Source organism: Odocoileus virginianus, chromosome 6 (assembly GCF_023699985.2).
Source record: "Odocoileus virginianus isolate 20LAN1187 ecotype Illinois chromosome 6, Ovbor_1.2, whole genome shotgun sequence".
Classification (NCBI taxonomy): Eukaryota; Metazoa; Chordata; class Mammalia; order Artiodactyla; family Cervidae; genus Odocoileus; species Odocoileus virginianus.
The window spans coordinates 76244521-76268526 of NC_069679.1; the positions used below are offsets into that span (position 1 = coordinate 76244521).

General features: G+C 50.4%; 1 protein-coding gene across 23 annotated transcripts in view; it reads left to right on the top strand.

Moving 5' to 3' along the window:
- The first annotated feature begins 509 nt into the window (after positions 1-509).
- Positions 510-24006, top strand: part of NRXN3 (neurexin 3) — a 1774064-nt gene continuing 1750567 nt past the window's right edge. For 22 of the 23 annotated variants that reach the window (XM_070469697.1, XM_070469702.1, XM_070469686.1 and 19 more), the window contains exon 1: positions 510-818. The gene's annotated coding sequence lies outside the window, so the exon portion shown is untranslated. Of the gene's footprint in view, positions 819-3255; positions 3306-24006 lie in introns of those variants that run through there. The other variant, XM_070469687.1, reaches the window with a different exon arrangement.

Below are 24006 nucleotides of genomic sequence, written 5' to 3' on the forward strand. Positions count from 1 at the left end.
AGAAGGCTTGCAGGAGGAATGGCTTGGTGTCCTAGTTATAGCCCTAACCCCCATCAGATGCACGAGGTTGCCGTGATTTTGCAAGGAAGAGCGACTGCTTGGGGGAAACTGAGGCACACTGGTGGGGCAGGGTCATCACTCCCTCAGTCTGCAGTGAGACACACATGCATCTTCAGCAGTGAGGAAGTGGCTCAGTCTGCTGAAGCTGTAAATGGGGACTAAGCCATAGCTGGGGATTTTTGTCTTCAATTTCCGCTCCAGTTCCAGTGAAGAGTCTTCCTAGGCTGGGATGAGCAGAGACATGAGCTCCTGACACGGCCTCCCCGTCGCAGGGGGCTGCAGAGTGCCCCTCCCTGATGAGATCTTCTCAGCTGTTTGCAAAACAGTCAGGGAGGAGGCGGTGGAGCCCTGAACCCGGCAGCCCGCCTGTCTCTTTAAATGCCGGGGTCTGTGTGGGAGAGGGAGGGGCCTGCTCTGGAGTGCGTGAAATTCCTGGGCTCCTCCGGCAGTCTCAGGCTCAGAGCGCAGCCCTACACATCTCCGCTTGCATGCAACTCACTGAGAGGGAGAGGCGAGCGTGTCCTCCCCTCTCGCAGCCGCCGGCACCTCCAGCCACCAAGGACCTGCTTTTTGCACCTCCAACACCCCCTCCCTTCTTCCCCACCACTCCCTCCCAGAGAGAGAGAGAAAGAGAAAAGGAGACAGAAAGATTCCGGAATTTGAGCCTCCCCAAAGAGGAAACATACCCAGCAAACTCAGTTGATTAAACATCAGACAGACAGACAGACAGACCCCAAATCTTCTGTCCAACGGGAAAGGTAAGATCTTGGGGGGCGAGGAAGGCAGGCAGGGTGTGAAACAACTCAAGCTTCTTGTTCGTTCTGGGAAGAGGTTGCTCCTGAGAGGGTAGAAGTTTTCAGTTGGGAGCGACCAACCTAGATTTTTTTTTTTGAAGGCTGGATCGGAGAGCCTTGGCTGACCAAGGGAATGGCTTTTCAACTGCCTTTCTTTTCCTTCAGTTTCTCCTGGAAGTTGGGTCTTTTGGCTCCAGATGTTGAAAAAGTCAGAGAATGTTTTAGATTTTTAATCTTTTGAAAAGTCTTTCTTCTATTTGCGTGGATTGTTAGTCTGAAATGATGTGTACCTATCACTTCATTTTGGGCAGGTACTTTTTTTTTTTTTTTGCATTTTATGACCACCCCCCCAATATTATTATTATTACTATTTTCTGGGGAAGGGGCTAGATCAAATGAGAAAGAGAAGAAGGGAAGCTCTGAGGATCACAAGAAGACAAAATTGAATTGAGACAGGGATTTCCCTAGCTGTTGAGGAATTGAAGGGTGTGTGTGTGTGTGTGGTGTGTGTGTGTGTGTGTGTGTGTGTGTGTGTGTGTGTGTGTGATATTTTTTGGAAGGGGTGTGAGGAGGTAGATCCTGAGTATGAAGATTCAGGCTGGAGTCCTGTTATTTTGTTGTGGAGGTGGGCATACTCACAGAAGGTGAAATAGGGAGTGTGTGTGTGTGTGTGTGTGTGTGTGTGTGTGTGTGCGCACTACTGTTTGGATCAGTTACAAGGGAATCTTCCTCCTCTGCCTTCCATTTGTTTATATTAATGATTTAGTAGCAGGCTTGCCTGAAAACTTCCACTCTGTGTAAGCACTGTGGGTTTTGCAAGCTCTCAGTGACCTTAAAGGCTGGTTCGATGTATTTTTTACTAGGCATTGTGTTGTACCCAGAGTTTTAGGTCTTTCCCTCTCTCTCTTTTTTTAACCACAAAACTTAGCTGCTCTAGAAATATCATCCTGATGACAAGGGAAAAAAAATCTGCTCCCCCCCAACCCCCTATCCCTTCCTAGGCCAGTGATGTAATACCAGCCTATGGGCTCGCCTGCTTTGCAGGTGACTTACCCTGTGATTACTTGTTAAAAAAAAATAAATTTCTCCCTTCCTCCATTAAATGCATTCTTCTTTGGATTTGGATGTAGAAATATTGTCATGCAGTGCAAAAATTATATTTTTGATAACCATTACTGGGGTTTAGGTAAAGTAGGATTCCTCTTCCCTTGTCATTATTTAAAAAAATTTTTTTTTTCTTTAAATACAAAGGTCAGAGATCACCCAGAGAGTGCTAGGCTAGGATGGAGCAAGACAGATTCGGACCAACTAGGAGAACTGGGCAAAGGGGAACTGTCATTTTCCGTCTTGCTCCGGTCATTCCCGCTTGGGGAGATAGTTTTCTTTTACCCCCACGATCCACCCTAACATTCTTAATTCTTCTTTGCCCTGGGTCCTGTGGATGGCCCTGGAGGGAGAGCGATGCTCCTTGTCACACCTGGGGGACTGTGTAGTTTTGGGGGTCAGATGACCGTTTGCCTTTGTGATGAAGGTTCCAATGGAAATTTGAACTCCCAGTGCGCTGGGTGACTTAGTACCCAGGATAGTCTATCTGGGGGCACCTGGAGGTTAGGTCTGGGGAGCCCGAAGAACTAGCCCTTTATGAATTTGCTGTTCTGGGTAGAGCCTCCCTTCATCGTCCAAGGGCTTCTGCGTCGCCTTTCAAGTTAAAATGGTCCTGCTGGTTATGATGGGCAAGTTTACCTAAGGGCTACTGGGTACGTGGCTGAAGGATGGAGGGGAGAGAGGGAGAGACATAGCAAGGCTGGCTTTTCTTTCTTTTTTTTTTTTTTAATCTTCTGGCTTAATCTGCCTAAGTCATATTGGGGCGAACGATATTTCAGATGGGTGCTGGTTGTGCAGAGACATTCCTATTGTTTGATTTTTTTTTTTTTCTTGGTTGGGGAGTGGAGAGTAAGGGCTCTTGGCCCATTTTCTGCAGTCTGGGGTTCATCTGGCGAGTCAGTCTTCCTTCTGGAAGAGGGGAAAAAGGCTGGACGCTGGAAGTTCGCTATTAAAGTGAGCAACAGGGCTGGGTTAATTTAAAAAAACAAAACAAAACAAAACAACTGGACTGTGCGAATGCCCTTTTCTGGAGTTTTCCAGCCCTTTCTAGTGAAATAATTTTCCAAAATTGCTTAAGATGAGGGGGGCCAGAAATCAAAGGGATTCTGGATTTTGAGAGACAACTACGTCTTTGCTTCTCTGGTAGCTCCCTGTTATTCATTATTAGGGAGTTGACGGAGGGCTGGCCTCCTTTTCTCGTTGATTTTAATGCTGCGTTTCCACTGAATATGTTGATGATTTGCTGCTTATATAAGGGAAAGGATGTATCGAGGTGGTTTGAGGCTTGGGGTTTTGAGATCGGCTACTGAGATTGGGTGGCGGTTGATGTATTTGTCGATGTGCATGGTAGGAAGGTCTTTTCTTTTGGGTGGTGGGGGATAAGGGGATGGTTGGAAAATGGTAGATGAGATGCTACAGCAAATGGGAACATGAGGAGAGACAGAGGTGAGCTCGGAAGTCACCGGTTGGCAGAATTTCTGTCCTGTATCCCCCTTTCTCTCGCTCCTTGGGGGGAAAAAAAAAATCCATTATCTCTAAAAACACATTATTCTTCAATTGGCCTTTTAGAGAAAAAAGGAGAAGGAGGGGAGGGGTTAATTTGGTGAGGGGGCTTGGTTGTAATTAGCCCACTGCTGCAAAACTGAGATACGGAAACCCATCGGCATCAGCTTTGGGGGCGCAGAGAGGCAGCGGAGGGATGGGGGACGGGTCGTCAGTCTCGGATGCACAGTGGAGCGGTGGGGTTGGCGTTTGGGCATTGTGTGTGTGTGTGTCTGTGTGTATCTCTGTGTGCGTGCAATTTTTTCCACCCTACCACCAATGTCCCCCTCCATGCTCCCCCAGGTCTGCCATTCTCTTGCTTCCATTTGCACACACCCGCTCTCCCCTACCCCTATGTACCCCCTCCCCCCTTTCCTGGAGTCCTTTCTGCCTGGATGAGAAAATTCTGATTCTGATGGCTCTGCGGCTCTTTTCTTTTTTTTTTTTGCAACACAACAGTGGTGCGATGGCCTTTCCTACATGCCACACGGATGCAGCCTTCTGATAGGAGCGCCAAGTCGGCACATCTACACACACACTTGCACACGCTCTTGCACACACACACACACACACACACACACTCTCCCACAGTCTCAGGCGATCGAGGGCTTGGTTCCGTTTGGTTTTCCAGCTCTCCCCACCCCTACCTCCGCCATGGCCCCCTCCTCTCCACCCGTCTTCATGCGGGAAACGCAGCCGCGGTACCCCCGTCTTCTCCCCACACCGCCCTCTGCTTTCTTCTCGCCATCCTGCTTTCCCCAAAACTGTGGTGTGTCGCAGTTCATGGGATTAGCATGTTGGAGAGTCTTTGGGGGAGGGGATTTCATAGGAGGAGGATTGGAATGGGGGTAGATGACATTAATGGTTTTTTTTTTTTTTTCCCCTTTTGCCAAATAAGCACCCGGTGATAATGATCCAATTTAACCATCCGTGTAATATATGTTTGCGGCACACTAGAGGAAGGTTACCCGGGGAAAGCAGAGTCTGGACTGGGTTACCTCTGGGGAGATTTGATGCTGGACAATAGAGACACAGATGCACCCCCCCCCCCCATCTCCACACACACATGTGCATGCTCCCACACACACACCCCAACACACAGCTCTGCTCGGTGGGCTGTGTCAAGCCAGAGGGCACTGCAGAATCTCCCAGGGTTGTCGTGGTTCGTTGAGAGGCTGGAGTGATGTCTTTGTCCTACCCAGCTCTCACTCTCCCCGATGATGTCTGGTCTTAAATTTCTGGGTGGCCTTTGTGTGGCCTCGCGGCTGGGGTGGGGGTGGGCGGCGCTGGAGGGGTGATGCCCCGTGTGCCTCCAATTGGACAACCTGGATTGTCAACATGGTGCGTGCAGTTGGAGCGGGGGGCTGCCTGCCTGTTTGTGCTGCGTGAGTGTGCTTGTGGGACGCGGACGTGCGCCTGGCTCTGGGGCGGTGTGGGGGTGACGCTCCCTGACCCTCACTCGTGGGGAGGACGGCAGAGAGCCGAGGTGCTCGGCGGGGGAGACAGGGCGATGGAGTGTTCCAGGGAGTTGAGAAGACTGGAGGGGGAGAAGGCGCTCCGTCTCCGGCGGGAAGCCTCGTGAGCCAGCCCGGCTCCCCGGAGCAAGCCCGTGGGTGGGTGTGATCGTGGATGACGGGTGGGCGGATGCCGAGGTGGGAGGTGTGTGGCAAGGGACGAGGTGGCTGAAATTGAGGGTTTCCCTGCCACCTCAGGAGCCCCGGACAGAGCCCAGGGGTTGGCCCTGCCCTCCCAGGCACCAGCCACCCTTGGGCGGCTCGGCCTTGTCGGAGGCTGCAGCCCCAACGAGCTGCAGTCGCCCTCGGCCGGGATGGCATCTGAGCTCCGGCTCAGATCCTGTAGGTTCCTGGGCTCCGGCTGCCTTGACTACCAGACGCCATTTTCCCTTTTCCTTTGGCTAAAGGTGTGTCCCTCTTTATTAGCAATTATATATGAGATGGGAAAACATTTTTCCTAAGAGAGAGAGAAAAAAAAAAATCCTTGGAGCAAAATGCTGATCATCGGACGTTTCCTACGTCCCTTCTCCCTTGCCAGGGCTGACCTTGAGCCAGTAGGGAGAAAGGGTTACGTCATTGCCGGAGAAAGGGGACAAATGAGGGGTAGGATGATGACTCGGGGGTGGATTCTTGGGCCAGACACCCAGAAGAGAAGGCTCTTGGGATCCCCCTGCTGCGATCCCCTAGTATAAGCCTCGTGTGTGGATGGGAGCCTTGCAAAATTCGAAGCGTCCCTTCCAAAGCTCACTGCCGAGAAATTCGCAGGCCTGGTGCCTCGGTTCTTGCTGCCATCAGGCCCGGCCTCCCTCAAGCACGTACCTGCTGGGGGAGGGACTGCCAAGCCTCACTGCAGCTCTGACCCTGGAGGGCACCCCTGGCTGCTCTGCAGATGGCGAGGTGTGACTGGGCCAGCCACAGGTGGCAGGCCTGGGCCTGGGCAGGGCTCCGCAGGGCTCTGCTCCAGTGAGGCCTCCTCCAAGAGGCCTCACCTAGAGGGCCGTCTGAAATAACCCCCTCCCCGCTTGCCTGGCCACTTTCCAGCCCATTTCTTGGCCTATAATTCTCATCAGCTACTCACCACCTAAGGCTCCAATACCCGCCGAGTGTTAAGGTAATCTTGTCTGTCTCCCCCTGGACGCAGGCTCCGTGAGGTCAGGGTCTTTGTCTCTTTGGGTTCACTGCAGTGTTCTCAGTGCCTTGGACACTTTCTGGCATGTCGTAGGTGCTCAGCAAATATTCACTGATTGGCAGAAAGAACCATATGGATTTGGCATTGGTTGGGGCTTCTAACCTTGGAACCTGTCTTCTGGGAGAGCCGAACTTTGCCACTGGCTGTCCCTGCCTCCAAGTCCAGATCTGCTAGAGGGATTGTAAAGTGCGACGTTCAAGCCCAATAGAAGGGTCTTCTCCAGGCCTGGCTGAGTGACTCTGCCTCCTTCACGGTCCCACTAATGAGAGTCGGTCATCGTCATCAAGTTGTAGTGACCGTAATAGTAGTGATATGGCTACCATATCTTATGTGCTTAATATATACCAAGTTCTGTAAAAGTTTCTGTTTCTTTTTTTTTACATTCAGTATCTCTGTTAATTTTCCGCCCAGTGCGGTATATGGTCGGCCCTCTGTATTCATGGGCTCTGCATCCTCGGAAATGGAGGGCCAACCACACTGCATCATTTTATGTGAGAAACTTGATCATCCGCAGATTTTGGTATCTGGGAGGGATCCTGGAATCAACACCCCACAGATACTGAGCAATGACTGTGCCGTTAAACCCTGCCTTTGACAGAGGAGGAAACTGAGACTTAGATAATGTAAGAAAGTAAAATGCAGATCAGGGATTTGAACTCAAATCTTCCTTGTCCCAGAGCCCAAGCTTGTGACCCTTCTGTTATACTATTAGAGGTAAAAGGGAGATGAGCCACCGTCTCATTCAGAACTCTCCAACACAGATGAGAAAACTGAGGCCTAGAGACATTCAATGGCTTGTCCAGAGTCATATGCCAGGTCTGATGGAGAGACAAAGCTGGAATCCAGGTTTTCTGGCTGTCCGGGCTGTGTTCCTTCTATACCACCGTGCTGGGTCTATGGGACACAGGCTCCTTCTCAAGGAGAATGGTGCTGGCGGCTTCCTGAGGTGCCTCTGAGTTTCCTTCCTCCTTGGTCAGAGTGGGGTGGGCCTTGTGAGGTGGGAGGGAGTAGGTGTGCCTTTAATGGGGGCTGACTCTTCCCGCAGAGCTGGAAGGAGATTGGGGGAGGCTGGGGGCTGTCCTCCAAGGTCATTAGAGTCGCTAGGTGCGGGTCAAGGTCACGCCCTGAGTTTGCTGGAGGAAAAGGCCCCAGTGGGGCGCTCTGGGGCCTCAATCCCGTGTAGCCCTGCCCACTGTGGTCATGCTCAGATGCAGCAGGGGCTCCGTTCAAGGTCTGGACCCGAAGACCTGGCAGCTTGTGACCTTCTCACGGACTGCTGTAGCCCTTCTCAGGAAAGCGAGGTGTGGGCCCAGACCCTAGCCTCGCTGTGCTCCGTTTTGGTTTCCAGAGGCTGGCTGGAGAGTGTGGGGTCGTGGAAGGGCAAGGGCTCTTACTAGTCCCTGTGCCCCAGCCCTAGGTTTGGACTTGACCGCGACTCAGGACGGGGTTAGACATCCTAGGCTTGTGTGTGTGAGTGTGTGTGTCTGTGTCTGTCTGTCTGTGTATTCTGGGGCTGGGGAGTGGGAGACCAGAGCAAAGTAGATTCTCAGAAGCTGGGAAGCCTTACCTTCTGCCAGGACCTTGAGATGGGGTGAGAAGCTGTTTTTGTGTGACTTTGAGATGGGGTGACCAGTTGCCCTGGTTTGTAGAGACAGGCCCATTTAGGGCTTGGTCCTAGTGTAATTATGAGCTCTCAAAAGTGTCCTGGTTTGGCTGATAAAATATATGGTCATCCTTCTTTGGGATGACATCACCCACTTTCTGTTCTTGAGATAGAGAAAAGGTGTGCCAGAAAGGGAAATCAAATTTTAGGGCAAGAAGGTGCCTGGGAGAAGAGCCTTCCCCCAGAGGTGCTTCCTCTTGTCCCCCATTTCTAGGGGATTAAGACCTTAATTTCCTGACTACTCCTGCTACCAACATGACAACTACTAACCTAACTCCGTTACTACAACTATTTCTGCTAGCCAACATTTGAGTCCTGACTGTTTGCCAGTTACTATGCTAAGCACTTGACATGCACTGTCCCACTTAACCTTCCCACCACTTTATAAGACAGGTTCTCTTAACAGTTTGGTATGACAAACAAACTGAGCCCTAAATAAGTTAAGTAACATGGCCAAGGTCATGCAGGAAGGAAGTGATGAGATCACGTTCAAACCCAATGACCTGGCTCTGATATTCACACTGGGTCACAACGTGTCTGTGGGCCAGTCCTCTGGTCCACCCCATCCGGGAGCTGAGCTGCCTGCTGGGCTGTTGGATCACAACCCTGGGACTTGGTGAGGATGCTGCTACTGAGTGGCGTGTTAGGCTTAGGGATGGGAGGCTGCTGGGGGTCTTTCTGATGGCCCTTTAGAGACTCTGTTTCCTGCAGTGACTCAGTTACCTTGGTCAGAAGAGGGAGCTGAGGAGGGAGCTTAGGTTGTTTGGGATGGTGGTGGGCGGGCAGAAGGCAGAGAACCTGCACCGTCTGGCTCTGCTTTGCTCTGTGGCCCTGATCCCTGATGGGTCACACTCGCCCTGGCCCTAGCAGTGGGGGCTGGCCCCCAGCGGGAGATTCCGGCGAGTGGACAGTCGGCTAGCACCTGCTCTCGGCAGAGCATCGTGGTCTGCCGTATTTCCTGTAATGCGTGGTGTCCTCATTTGTCTGACAAGGAGGCCGTCGGTCAGGAGGGTTAAATAGCTTGTCTAGGACCACACAGGGAGAAGTCGCAGACCTCGGACCCCAGCATGGGTCTGACCCCTGAATTCTTGCTGTTTCGCGGTCCTTGCCCTGCCCGCTACACTGAACCCTGGAGTAGAAGCGGTGGGAGCTGGAAGGTCTGAAAGGGGAGGCAGAGGAGGAAATTCCCCAGGAGGAGGTGTTCAGATCAGCCCCTGAGTCTGGGGGCTGGAGAGGGCATCTGGGGCCCATCTCCTGCTCAGCCACCCCTGGGTCTTCTCCCTCCTCCAGCCAGGGGAAGACGGCCGCTGAACTCTCAGCTGGGTGAGTGCTGGTTCTGGTTTGGAGGGAAGGGGAAGATGGGCCCTTGCAGAAGTCCCAAAGGAGGTACCTCCTTCTGCAATCATGTTAGAGGTGTGTTAGTCACTCAGTCATGTCCAGCTGTTTGTGACCCCATGGACTGTAGCCCACTGGGTTCTCCTGTCCGTGGACTTCTCCAGGCAAGAATACTGGAGTGGTTTGCCATTTCCTTCTGCAGGGGATCTTCCCCACCCAGGGATCAAACCTGGGTCTCCTGCACTGCAGGCAGATTATTTACCATCTGAGCCACCTGGGAAGCCGTGATATAGGCACCGATGCCTGGTTCCCTTCCTTCCCCTGTATCAGTGTCTGAGGACCAAGGATAAGATGGGACGAGTGATCTCTCCGCCTAGAGACTGGAAGGGAGGATACACAGTGGAGGGAAGTTGGGATTCCCCAGCTGGAGGACTCCAGGGAGAAAGGGGAATTTTTTTCTTGGTTGAGAAGCAGGGAATAGGAGTAGAGGATTTTTCTCACTCGGGGGATGGTCTGTGGCCCCCAAGCTGAGCTGCATTAGCTTCATTGCAGTCCCATTGAAGACTGTGTTTATTTTTCCAATAATGTGTTAATTAAACATCGATTTCCGGGTGGAAGAAAGGGAATTGGATTGCCAGAGCTAAATGGAGTGAGGAGGATGGGGAGCTGGTGAGAGGGGCCCAGGCTGGAGTCAGCATTCTTCAGCATCACCCCAGGAGGGGTGGTGGGGAGGCAAGGCTGCCTCTTCCCCTGGCCCCACATTTGGAATTTTCAGCTCCCTGTGAGCCTTTAGGAGACATCTTTTCTTCCCTTTGGCTGCCAGAGCAGATGGAGTTGGCTCTTTGCTGACCCTTGATTCAAGCAGGGAGAAGCCATCATTCTTCACCTTCTTTAGTATCTTTCATTTATTTATTTTTTGAGTGACCCTGTGGCAGGCCTTGTGCTTGGCACTCTACATAGGCTAGCTCATTGGCTTTTAAAGTAAACACAGGATTAGTATTTCTTTATACCCCCACTTTGGAGATGAGGAAACTGAGGCTCAGAGAAGTTAGGTAGCAAATTCAAGAGCAAAGAAATGAGCAAGCTTGGCAAGAAAAATGGGGCCCTAGAAGAGTATCTGAGATCAGCAGAATAGCATCAAGGATCCAAACCCCTCTAAAGGCAAAAAGGAAAAGAATGAAGCAACAGAGAATGACTTGTTATTTTATCATCAACTAAGATGGATGGAGCTTTGACTATGTGCCAGCAACCATGTTAAATGCTTTGCATACACAGTTGTGAGGATGCAGTGAGCAAGTGTTAAGTAATGATATTCCCCTTACAGAGAGGAGGAAAGTGGGACTTGAAGAGATTACCTGACTTGCTGAGGTTGCAGGGTTGGTAAATGGTGGAGTTGGAATAAAAATTAGGTAAAGAGAACTTGGGGACCTCTTTGCAGCCGTGTTCTTTTGTCTCATACATGCTGAGGACACGGATGCCTGCTCAGCAAGTCACCTTCAACTTCTGGGAGATGGAGACTTGGGTCTTTTAGGATGGATCCTCTGACCAGATCCTGAGCCTCATAAACCCCAGTCTCACAATGTGAACCACACTGTCTGTTTCCTTCTCATGACCGCTCAGGCCGAGCCTCTGGTGGGTAAAGGCTCTTCTGGGTGCTTGTGGTGTCTGGAGCCTGCATTAGTGAGCTGAGTGGGAAGGGTAAGTTAGGGCAGTAGTTCTCAGACTTGACTGCAGGTTAGAATCACCATATTAAGATCCTAGACCTATGTGATCTTAGACTGTAATGCATACCAAATAATCAATCCTTAGGGGTAAGATTCCAGGATCAGTATATTTAGAGCTTCCCAGGCGATCCATCAGACCTGTAAACTGGTGATTCAGAATAGCTGCTGCTGCAAAGCAGCTGTGGGTAGAATAGGGCAGTTTCTGTTTCCAGAGTTCGGTTAGAAGTGCAGAAGTAATTGGTTACACATACCAAGTATCCAGTGGGGCAGCCCTTATACTGGTCAATTTTCTTCTCATTGGAACAGCAGCTTTCGGACTTTGGCACACATCAAAACATCTGGGGGGCTCTTACAAAATGCGCGTCTCCAGGCCCCACTGCAGATCTGATGGAAAAGTTCTGGGGTGGCCCAGGAGTCTGCTTCAGAAGCAAGCTCCTCTGTGGGCTGGGTGAGGTCATAATACCTGGGGCCAGCCTGGGGTCTCCTTTGCTTCCTGCACATGACGTCCATGCGTGTGAAGCCCTCTCTCTTTGGAGGGGTGGAAAGGTGAGCACAGGGACAGCTTGTGGCCACCTGTTGCTCCGTGAGGTCTGGTCTCCCGTGCTCAGGGCTGGCTGTCCGTTGCTAACACAGGAAGTCCTGCGCTCGTGGCCCGGGCCCCTGCTACCGAGGTTAGTGTCCTTGGTTAGTGACCTGCGTGCAGGCTGCCCTGAGGGAGTAGAGAATGGTCCCATCCTGGAAACCCTGCAGGCTTCCTTCCTGGGTTTTAACAAAGAAAGAAAAAAAATCAGGGTAGATCTCTGGATGACTTGAGGGTTGGGGAGTCTGTCAGCAAAGTGCCCTGAGTTCTTCCCCAGGATTGGCGAACAGCTTCTCTGGGGCTCATTTTAAACTTTTCTTCCAAAACTGTCAAAAAATAGAGAATGGTAAGAGACTCTCAGAGCTGGAAGGGACCTTGGTGATTATCCATGCCAACATTAATGTTCTCTACATTTATTCATCCAGCAGGCTACTATATCCAGGCACTGTACCAGGTGCTGGGAATACAGCCACGTTCAAGGGAGACACTTGGTTTGTCCCTCGTGGAACTTAAACTTGGGTGGAGGGAGCAAGTATTAAACAACACAGAGAAATACGTAATTAGAAATGATGATGAATGCATGGAGAGTTATGGAAAACTAATTTAGAATGATGGGATCAAGGGGGGGAAATGATAGCTAACATTGATTAAGTGTTTACTGTATGTAGCCCCTGTTGTAATGGTTTCACATGTATCACTTAATCCTCACAATGAGTCTTGGAGGGAGGCAGGTACTGTTATTGTTCCCTTGTTATAGATGAGGAAACTGAACCATGGCGAGGTGTCCAGGCTGAAACTAAAACTGAGGTCTGTCTGGCCATCCTACCCTCTCTAACATTCCACCTCTGAGTGGGGAGGTGGCTTGGAAAAAGTGATGTTTGCACAGAGAGCTGAAGGATGAGTTGGGGGTGAAGAAAAACCAGAGAAATTAAGAAAATGCTAATAATCTTGGCCCTGTGTGTAACTCTTAGATGCTAAGCACTGTGCAGAATGCTTCACGGAAATATCTCACTGAAAGCCTGCGACAGCTCGGAATGGTAGGAATTCTTTCTCCCTTCTCTGCAGGCTAGGAAACCAAGGCTTTGAGAGGTCACGTTGGGTGTGCTAATCGGGAACCGTGGGTGGCAAGGGGGATTCCTCCAGAGCCCTTAGATCTGCTTGTTCTGGGCCGAGGAGAACTGGAGGAAGGAGAACACAGGTCCTGTTTGGGGCCTGGCTGCCCATCTGTGCTGTGAGCCGTCTCCATTTGTCTTCTCTCTGGCAAGAGCCCCCAGCGGCCTTGTTCTCGGTCTGTGGGTCCAGGAGCCCTCGGCAATGCTTGTCCTCTGTCTCCCTCTTCCCTCCTCCACCTTCCAGCCCACCTGTTGCTAACTGGTGAGATGCTTGTTGCCTGAAGTTCCATCCTTCCTCCTCTGTCTGGTGCCTCCGTGAATGCCCTCCCTGTGTTCACCTGTGGTCCCCTCTGCCCTTGAGTCATGTGGTCCCCCTGGCCCATCTTGAGCTGCTCTACCCTGGGCAGATGTGAATCCAGGTGGGAAGGAGGACACGGACTTGGGCCATAAATGTGGTCTAGAGCTCTGAGAGAAAGAGACAAGAAGACATGAGAAGAAGAGGAGATGGGTTAATGGGTCATTGATAAAAATATTAAATTCCTGGAAAGCTTGGCAGGACATCAGAGTTCATTTCTTCAGCCTGACCTGCAGGTGAGTGAATCTGCACAGGTAGACAAGTGCCCCATGAGATGGAGGCTGAATTCACTTCCAGGGATGCAGGATGGTTCTGGCAAGGCAGGGGAACACCAGAAGTGAGCAGGCTGGCTTTTCATCTGCGTTTCTGCTAGCCTTGGAGCAATGGGGCTTGCCTGAATGCTAGGCTCTGACGCTGATGAAGCTAACACTTGAAGGCAATTGCTTGACTCCCCAGATGCCTGGAATCAAGACACAAAAGGGAGGGCGGGGAAGCTTTCTCTGAGAAGGGGTGGGATGTGTGGGAGGGAAGAAGTTGGCTTGTGTGTAGGTTGTGAGTTTGGATGACAGTCACTCTTCCTTTTTTTGTATATGTGTAGCCACCCCCTTTATTATTTTTTTTTACAACAATTAACTCCTTATAAAAGTGACTTAATGATTTTCTTATTGCAAAATATTGTATTTTCATTAGAGAGCATTTAGAAAATATTGGGGAAAAAGCCCCCTGTAAGTCCCCATTCCAAAAATAACCAATGGGAAAATTTCGGCATCTATTTTTCCAGCTTAACGTCAAAGCATCCACAATCTAGAGTGTGCTGTTCTGTTTTAAAGACATTCATTCACTCATTTAACAAGCACTAATTGAGTGTCCGCTCTGTACCAGGCCTTAAAATCACATTTTGGAGGCTGTCATGCTAGCTCGAGATAGACTTAAAGATGCATCGTGAGCACTTTCCCACTCGTGCTGTTGAGCTTCCAGATTTAGATTTGGGGTGTAATGAGGCAGTTGGCAAATTCTGGCGTCTCAGGTCTCATGTTTAAGAAGGAAGGGAAGATTGCTGAGCCTTTATCCTCAGCACAGAAGGCAGGTGCTGTGTTAGACTCCTTGGGGGAGAAGGTGTTCCTTTACCTAGGCAATAAGGGAGGGACAGAAAAGGTTTGGAGGGTGGGAAAAGCCCCAACCCTTTAGTGTTAGAGTCCGGTGTAGGAGCAGAACTCTGGAGGCAGGATGGAGAAGTCTCTGGATTTGGCAGCATTGAGGGCAAGGAGGGCACTGCCTGGCTGACACTGGCTCTTCAGACCACTGAGCCACATCTAGAATGAGGTCCATGTAGGTGCATTTGATCCATCCCAGCCCAGGGCAGGGAGGAGGAAAGGCGGAACGAGAGAGTAACCACAGGGGACGCAGACAGTCTTCATCTGTCGGCACTGTGCTCCCGCAGACTTCGTCATTTTTCAGAAAGAAAGGGCTAAGAATATTTTAGGGAAGCCGGAGGGTTGGTGCTGCTTGCAGAATACTTCAGAAGGGCCTGTAGTTTCCCAGGTAGAGCCTGACGTGCAGGAACTGGTGTTCATGTTTTCTGGATTTGAGTGTTTTATTCCTTTCACAGTGTGGACATGCTTGGTGCCTCCAGGATCAGTTTTGATTGATAGGTGCCTTCACAATGTCACCGTTTCCTCAGGGACCTGATAGCTTCAGAACTGCTGTGCTGGTTCCCACTTATGTTTAACTGGCCCTTACTGGGCTGTGATGTGCTCTGAACCGTGCTTGGAGAATTAATTTGCTTTAAGTTGGAAAAGTCAATAGGATACTTTCTCTGTTCCTTGACATGGAGGTAGAAGCCTTTTTACTAGGAGATCCCCTGTGAGTTGGCAAAAGGGGACTTTTCGGACTTGGCGATTTACCTCCAAGTGGGAGACTCTATAGGTAGCTGAAAATTGAGCTAGAATATGGGGGATAAAAAGAGCAGGCTGCTGGTGAGGGCGTGATGCTCTCGGGATTCAGGATGGTCAAATTGCTCTGAGTTGGCTTTGGGGGGAACCCTAGCCTTGGGGCAGAAGAGCTGTGTGTGAATATTAGCTTTGTCGTTCTTAGCCACATGGCCTTGGACATGCAGCTTTGAAGTTTCAGAGGATGGCTATGAAGAACCTCCTGTATGTCAGGGCTGGCTTGGATGTGTGATTGCTTCTGGATTTGAGGCGGCCCTACAGTAGCAGGGAGAATGGAGCTCTAGGTCTCCGAGGGGCTGCTTTGTGCTTGCACTGTGTCTAAGCTGCTTTCTTCGCATGCTCTCCCGATCCTCATGCTGGCCCCGAGGCAGGTAGCAGTATCTTCATCCCATTATTGAGATAAATGGAAGCTCAGAGAGGTAAAGACGCTCACCCAAGGCTTCTCGGCAAGTGAATGAGGTGTAAATCCAGTGGTTTCTGACTTCAAAGCCTGCAGTGTCCTGAATATCAAGACTTGGCAAGGGGAGCATGAGTTTCGGCGTCACACATGCAGATCTAGGGTCAGTTCATTTCAGTTGCTCAGTCATGTCCAACCTTTTGTGAACCCATGGACTGCAGCATTCCAGGCCTCCCTGTCCATCACCAACTCCCACAGTTTACTCAAACTCATGTCCATCGCGTCAGTGATGCCATCCAACCATCTCATCTTCTGTCGTCCCCTTCTCCTCCTGCCTTCAATCTTTCCCAGCATCAGGGTCTTTGGTCTTTTCAAATGAGTCAGTTCTTCCTATCAGGTGGCCAGAGTGTTGGAGTTTCAGCTTCAGCATCAGTCCTTTCAATGAAGATTCAGGACTAGGGTAACTCCCTGCTTGTTATTCACTAGCTAAGTAGATACTTCTCTTCTGGTACTTCACTTGAACTTAAACTCCATCATGGCCGCTACCCCAAGGCTACTTCAGAATGAGAAAATTCACGGGTCCAAGGCAGCCCTGCAACATAGTAGCTCCTATATAGAGAAAATTATATAGAGACTATATAGTTGTTCTCCGAAGCTTCAAAGCCAAGCATCCAAGGGTATATGTGTATTGATAATAAAGCTAATATTCAAGTGTCATTATCTATAAATCAGAGATAATAATGTCATATTTACAGTTGGGGATGGCTCAGAATCAAATGACTTGTCTGAGGTCATCTAGTAGCTGGTAATGTGATTCAGCCAGGGTTAGAACCCTTGTGGTTTAATACACACTCTTTTCCCCTTTCTCTACTACTTTGTGGTCCTGCCTGGTATAAAGGAGCCACAGCCACTGTAATAACTGTGGTGATAATCATTATTTTCTGTTGATCAGATTCTGCTAATAGGAAGCTTCTAGTGAGGGATCAGAGAGGCAAGGAGGTTTTCTTTTTATCTTTCTCTTTCCCTCCTAATATGTCTCCCAGGGTTTTCTCTTGGGGAGTAGGAATTGGGGAAATGAGCCTAGGGCTAAGTGGAAAGGTGAGCTGTTAGCAAGTAAGATTTGGGGGCATGTGGGGTAGGTCAAAGCAGGAGGTGAGAGAAATCATCAGATGGCTGGGTAGAACATGCTGGAGTCTTTTGTGTGCTACAGACGGAAGGGGAGTCAATAGGAGGTAGTGTTGGGGAACTAGGGCTCACTGTGCCTTCTTAGAATTTCCTGAAGTTTGTATTCAGTAAACTAGCATGTCGGGAGCATCCATGTTATATGACTGTGCTCCTCACACCCTGTAAGGCTGATACTGTCACGCTCATTTAGGGGTGGAGGAATTAAATTACTCATGACTCCAGGGCTTCCCTTGTGGCTCAGCTGGTAAAGAATCCTCCTGCAAATGTGGGAGACCTGGGTTCGATCCCTGGGTTGGGAAGATCCCCTGGAGAAGGGAAAGGCTACCCACTCCAGTATTCTGGCCTGGAGAATTCCATGGACTGTATAGTCCGTGGGGTCGCAAAGAGTCGGACACGACTGAGCGATCTTCACTTTCACCCCAGCCAGTGAGCCTCTGAACCAGGATTCAAAACAGGGCTACAGGATCCAAAGTTTTTCCATTAAAGAAAACTTGTATTTGAAAACCTTGCGCTTTCTGCATGTTTCACAGACTCTTAAAAGATTCTAGTCTAACCCCACCCTCTGATAGCTGAGGAAACTGGGGCTTAGAGGTCAAATGATTTGACCAAGGTCCCACAGTGGGAGGAACCACTTTGAGGTCAAAGTGACGGCATCTCCAGGTAATGGTTAGTAAAGGTAAGTAGCAGACACCAGGAATGCCTGCCCAGGCAGGGAACTGACAAGAAGTGATGGGGCATTCGGGCCACAGTGCTGTAGGATTGTGTTTAGAGCCTGATTTTTGGTCTGTAGGAAGATTTGGGACAAATCACGAAACCAAGGCAAATGCCCATGCATAAGAGCTAGACATGACTTTGGGCCCTAGATGCTGTGGATGCTCAGGCAACAAGAACAATTGCAGATCTCCTAAGGAGGTAGGGCTCAGCTTACTGAATTGGGAAGGTGGAGGCTGCCACATGCCTTGAGTTTTTGGCCATGTGGTTGTTATGACCTGGATTTCTTAAGGCCTGACACATGATCTTTGGAATCAGACTAACCCACACGTGCAGATGGTGAGTCTGTTCTTGAATACAGACTCTGGTCAAGTTACTTCCCCTCTCAGAATCTCAGGTTTGCCATTTATAAAACAAAGTCATAACCACCCCCACTGCTTAGCTGGGAATATTAAGTGAGGAGTTGCAGGTTGACTGCTCAGTTTAGGGCTCTCAGAATTAATTATATGTCTGGTCTGGACCTCTCACTTGAGCTCAGACTTGTATACCCACCTGCTTGATCATAAACTCTACCTATTTGTTTAATACTATTTCAACTCAAATTGATATGCTTTACCATCCTTTGATTATACCTCCTGTCCCCACCTGCTCTTCCCAGTCTTCCTCATTTTAGAAGTGGGCAACCCCAATCTCTTAGTTGCTCACCTTGACACACTCAGGATTGTTTTTGATTCCTTCCTTGCTCTCTCATCCCATGTTCAATCTATCAACCAAGCCTGTAGCCTCTCCCTTAAAAACAAGATCCAGAATATATCCAGACATCTTATCCCAGTGGTCCACGCCACCACCACCACCCCTCACCTGCATTGTTGCAGTAACCTTCCTACTGGACTCCTGCTTCTAGTCTTGACTCTGTACCTTTTTTCCTTCCCTCAGCAGGCAGGAATGATCCTTTAAAATGAAAATCTGGTTATGTCATTGCACTCAAAGTTCTCCAGTGGCTTCAGGTGCCACCTGAGTGAGCCCTGGAGTCCTAAGTACGACCGGCAAGCCCCACCAGATCTGAGCTCGGCACCTTTCTGCCTTCCTCTTCTCCTGCTTTCCTTTACACACGTGCTATTCCAGTCATATGGGTCTCCTTGCTGCTCCTGGGACTCGGTAAGACCAGCCCAGTCTCCACGCCTTTGTCCTGGCTGTTTGCTCACTGTTTCCCGTCCCCAGGTCTCTGTGCAAGTGAAGTCCATTGGACAAGCCTTCCCCAGCCACCCTTTCCGGAATGGCCCTTGCCTCCCCCGTCCGCCCCCTTCCTTATCTTACCTGACTTTCACAGCACGTGTTGCACATGTTACACGTGTGTTTGCTTGGCCCCTTGTCTGTCTGCCCCCGTAGGACCTCTGCACCCGAGGGCGGGCTGGGACTTGGTTTTGTTCACAGCTGGTGCCTTGCGCGAGAAAGGCACTCAGTGAACACCCGCTGGGTGAATGAGCACCCTCCTTCCTGCTTCCACGGTTCAGGTCTCTTGTTACACCCGGCCACTTCTCGCCTAGTCCTTGAGGGTCAAATGAGAATGATTCATCATCCTTAGTTGTCTTTCATGAACGACCTTTACAGACAAGGCCTGGGACTTTTGGAAGCAACTTTATATTTTTTCTCATTTTAAAAAGGAATGCATGTGGCCACGTACATTGTGGTGGGGTGTGGGGGTGCAGAAAATAAAAGCAACATTCAGTAGATGGAGAAAGGCATGAAGACGAACATGGAGATCAGCTGGAATCCCTTCTCCCAGAGAGAACCCCTGTCACTGTCAGGGTACCCACCCCGCAGACTGTCCTCCAACGCACAGGTGCTCTTTCTTGGGGAGAGGATTGAACTGGGAGGAGTGGGCGACAAAGGAAGGATGTTATTAAGGAAACGGGTAGCAAGATGACAATGACACCAACAGTGCTGTCTGGTGGAGAGTGGTGTGACTAGGAATTGGCAGAATTCGGTCTCATCAGCGACCCTCTTTCATATATTAAGAAAGCCGTTTGTTTCTCATCAGATAAGGGTCTCACACAGGGAAGAGGAAGAGACACCTCAGGAAAGCTACAAGGGAAATTCATTTCCCTTTAATTTGGTTATTTTTCAAAGCATCTTACTTGGATGGCGCTTTCTTTAAGGCCGCAAGAACTGTGTGGTTCAGGGCCAGCAGCGTGCTAACTGGGGTTGGTGGGGCTGGGCTGGAGATGGCGGACTGCCAGCAGTGGAGGGACCCCTTACCTGGGGTCAGCAGCTTTACCTACAGTCGTTATCACACTTCATTCTCACGGCACCCTTGTGCGTGCAGCGAGTCGATGTGAGTTGCCTTTTATGGATGAGAGCATAGAGGGTTGGAGGGATGGAGTGACCTCTCTGGGTACACCTCTCGGGAGCGGTGTGTGATCCAAACCCCAGCTGCCGGACTCCAGCGTCTGTCAGTAACCGCAATGAAACATGCTCCCAGAGTGGTCAGAACAGACAGGTGGGAAGGCCAGCATGGAAGTGCGTTAGATGGAGCTGGGGGAGGAGGCTGGGGGGTCTGCCAGCCCCCAGAGTTGCTCTTCCACGTGGCCAGATGGGCTGTGAGGGTCTGGTTCTGTGTCTTTGACCGGTCCAAACAGGTCCAGTGTTCCTGTGATGGCATTGGAAATTTGGAGTTGGTACCACCCGTGTGAAATAAAGAGGACCATCCTGAAATGGGCATGACAGGGGTCCCAGGCGACTGTCTACGTCACTCTGCAGCTCAGGACTTTCGTGGCAAGGGACTCCCTGCAGATGAATGTGGAATTCCAGAAATTTAGAGTAAACGGGGATATTGAACCACCCCTTCTCCTCTCTGAGCTGCATGCAAACTACGTATCTGGCCCCAGGGATGGGGACTGGGGATGGGGTTGGGGGTGCGGTTTGCATTCATGAAGAGCACACCAATGTCAGGGAACTGAGGTGCAGAATCTTAAAATCCCGGTGGGGACGGTACCATGGGGCCGCAGCAGAGGGTCTGAGCTACAACCCTGCCCTCTTCTGCAGCTGGAGCACGGTGTGTCTGTGTGTGTGTGGCGGCGTGGTCTGTTGCTGTTTGGGTATTGTTACCCTGCGTAAGGGCAGGAGATGGCTCCTGGGAATTAGTGTTGCTCAGATGTTCAGCCGATATGTCCACTCAGCTCTTATCCACAGAGTGAGGAGATGCCTGTGGTTTCATTGTCACTCCCGAGTCTTGAGACCCGAGCAGGAATGAGGAGGAGAGGAATTCTTCACTCAGGTGGTGGTGCGGGGTTTGAGGTGGGCTGCTTACTTGTGCTTTAGCTGAATGGGAAATAGTGAGCTCACAGTTGCTCTGCAAAGTAGCCTGTCTCTCAGTTCTATTTCTCAGGGAAGAAGAAGTCCCCCTGGATTCCATTCATTCAGCAGATCTTTATGGAGCACCTTTTGGGTCCAGACACTTTGCAAGGTGCTAGAGATGGAGAGGGGGCAGTGGTGTGGGCGGCAGCTGGCAGACTTGAGACATGTTTTGGTGGTGCCATTGACTGGGGTTGATGATGAATTGGACCTTGGATGAGGGGATGGATCAGTGTGGGGAATGACTCCCAGGGCGCTGATGCGAGTAGCTGTCAGAAGCTTGGCATCAGCACTCCTCTGCTGGGGAGGGTGGCGTGGCTCCAGATTGCTAGGGAAGATTTCACATGTTTCAAAAGGGGGAGGGGAAAGAGAGGTCTAGAGAGGTGTCAGCCATGGAGCCTGGGCATCTGCATTTTTCTTTTCCCTACAAGAAGTTGGCATGCACCAGTATTTCCCAGTTCCTCCTCAATCCACCCAACTTCCTGATCTCCCACCTCTATTTGGAATAAGAATATGAAGAGGGGAAATGGACTCACAGAGCATTTACCCAGCTAAGGGAAACTTCAGAGACTCTGTTCAGCTTGGGACCCGGGAAGGCAAAAATGTTCAGGTCTGATTCTGTTAAAATAGGTAACATTATCACAGATGAGTCCAGCAGATAGTCTTTCAAATGACCATGAAATGGTGGAATATTAGTGCTAAAATGAAACTCTGAACCTTGTTTAATTTAACCCCGCAGTTAAGGATACACAAGCTGAGGCTCAAAGAGGTTAGGGAGAGTGTGAAGTCACATAGCAGCTTGGTATGGCTGGACTTTGGGATACAATATACTTTATGAACCATAAAGCTGGAGAGAAGAGGTCTGAAAAACAACAGATGAAGTGGTCTGAGAGTCAGGGCAGTGTCATTTAGGAATTGCAGGCTACTCCAGGAACCCACTGGAGTGGAAGTTAAGGACCCCTGTCCTGTAAAAGAACTTAGCTTCACCAAGAAACTTAAGTGTCAAGTGAAAATGGGACTGAAAGGGGTCAAGGATACTGCTGAACTAGCTTGAAGACAGAGTTCAAGGTCATCTGTCAGCCTTTGCCTTTGGGAAGCCCCCTCCCCAGGCCCTGTTGATGTGTGATGGCTTGAGAGCCACCCTCTCTGTCTATCTAGTGCTTGTATTCTGAAACTGGCCCTCAGGCTAATTCTTTCCTTCTGCCTTTGGATTTTGCCCCAAAGGGATGGAGCAGAGACTCAACTCGAGCTCTAGTCCATGGAGATAATGCAAACTGGGCTTGGGGCAGGGGCATGATGCCCATTTCAGTCTGTCTCCTCCCTGTGGTAAGGGTTTTCGGGGTGAAATGGGCCAAGTGCAATGACAGATGAACCCCACTGCTACATTACTTTGGCATTTTGAGAGCCCACATGGCGTTTGAGTGTAGAGAGCCACAGAGCTTTTCCTTTGGCACTGAAAACGGAGGTTCACACCTGCGTTTTTCACATCTTGGTCCCGCAGAGTTGGGAGAGGGGCAGGGCTGTGAGTTCTGACTGGTGTCTGGGGTTTAGGCTCAGCCTGTGGGGAGGGAGGCCCCTGGGAGGACCCCCCTGTTGACCTCTGATGTGTTGCCTTTCTGAATCTGGGGCAGCTGTGGCTCAGTCACTCAGAATGTAGGTGAACGTGGGGGCAAGGTGAGGTCCTCGCCACCTTTGGCTTCTGGCAGTCAGGACCTGGCCTGGGAGGGGTTGGCTGCCCGTGGCAGGGGGTCAGGAGGACAGACATCCGCCATGCTGGCCTGGGCCCTTGGCAGAGTGGGGAGACACCCCAGCTGGTGGGTTAAGAGGAGGAGAGTGTGAGGCATGCCAGAGGAGCAGAGGGGCTCCAGAGATGGACGGCGGGGGGAGGGGATCAAGGTCACAAAGCGGGGCGGGGTGCTCTAGTGTCCTGGAGCAACTGTCTCAGCCCCCATCCTGGGCGACCCTGACTGGGTCTGCATTTCAGCCCCCAGCCCTCGCGGGGGGCCCAGCCTGGAATCTACACCCTGGCTGACGCTGACCCCTTGGCACTGGTCTGAGCGCCATTTGTCTTTGTGTCTGATGTGCAACGTGTGCAGATGCGGTCATGGCTCAATTGATGACCTGTCTTCCGGAGTGCTCAGGGGATCCTGGGAGGCTCCGTTGCTCCGATATTTCAGAAGTGTTAAGAAGCTCTTGGTGGAGATTTGCACAGAGAGGTTAATTATGGCTGCTCCCCCTTCTCTTTTTTTTCCCCATCTGGTAACCTTGGCTCAGTCTATGTAAGTTTTAAATCTCAAGCTGAGATAATATTTAAGGACTGTAGTTCTTAAATAAGTTCACAGGAAAAGCAGGGAAAATGAACACAAAGAGGCTACTATGAATCAGGCGCGGCGCTTGGCACCTCTGTATGCATTATCCACTTGTATCTTCACTGTGATCCTGGAGGGTGTTCATGGGTTCATTCATTCATTCGGCATTTGTTGAGCACGTAATATGTGCAAGGTAGCATTCTAGGCTCCGGTGATACAGCAGAGCTGAGGGCAAACCAGGTTTTGTGCTCTCATTGAGCTGAGAGTCTAGTGAGAAGAGTAATAGACAATAAACACATAAAAATTAGACAATTTCAGACCGGAAGTGACTACCAGGAAGGAAATAAAATAGGATCAAGGGCAGATGGGTTTCTTGGAAGCGTTGCAAGGAAGATGACATCTGAACTAAGATCTGAGTGATGAGAAAGCCACAGGATTGCTGGGCGGGGGTGGGGGGGTATTTGTGTGTATGTGTGTGTGTGCCCGCCCCACACAGAACAGAAAGTGCAGGTGTCCTGGATGGGCAGGAACTCGGCCAGGGTGCGGAGAAACAGATTTGTTTCCTTCCCTTTCCAGACGAGGATACTGAACCTTAAAACCTAGCTTGTCCTGTTAGCAGCCAGATAACTGGAGTGACTTTCCCTTCAAGCCTGTAGTCTTTCCACTGTAACTTGCTGCCATCAGTAAACGACTAGCTGTATTCATTTCTACAAAGTCCTTTTCATGCATCATCGTATCCCATCCTTGTAAACTCTTGTTAGCCCTATTTTACAGATGAGCAAACGGAGACCTAAGTCTCTTATCCAAGGTCCCGGCTGAAAATCGGAGAAGCTAGGCCTCAAGCTTGGGTCCATATGGCTAGCAGCTGTACTTAGTCACCATAAAACTGGATGGTAGATTTGGTACCTCTGGGCCAGGGGAAATTTCTTCCACTTTTAAAGATGAGATGACTGCCCACCCGGAAGTTTGATGCTTTTTCTATGTCACCCAGCCAGAAGGTGTCGGGGGAAGGGCCTGATACTCAGCTTCCCCACCCCCCGGGGGGGCTCCGTCTGCTCTAGATGCTGCTTTTGCCCATGCTGGGTGGCCAGAAGGGGCTGCATTGAAGTGTCATGACCACTTGGGACCT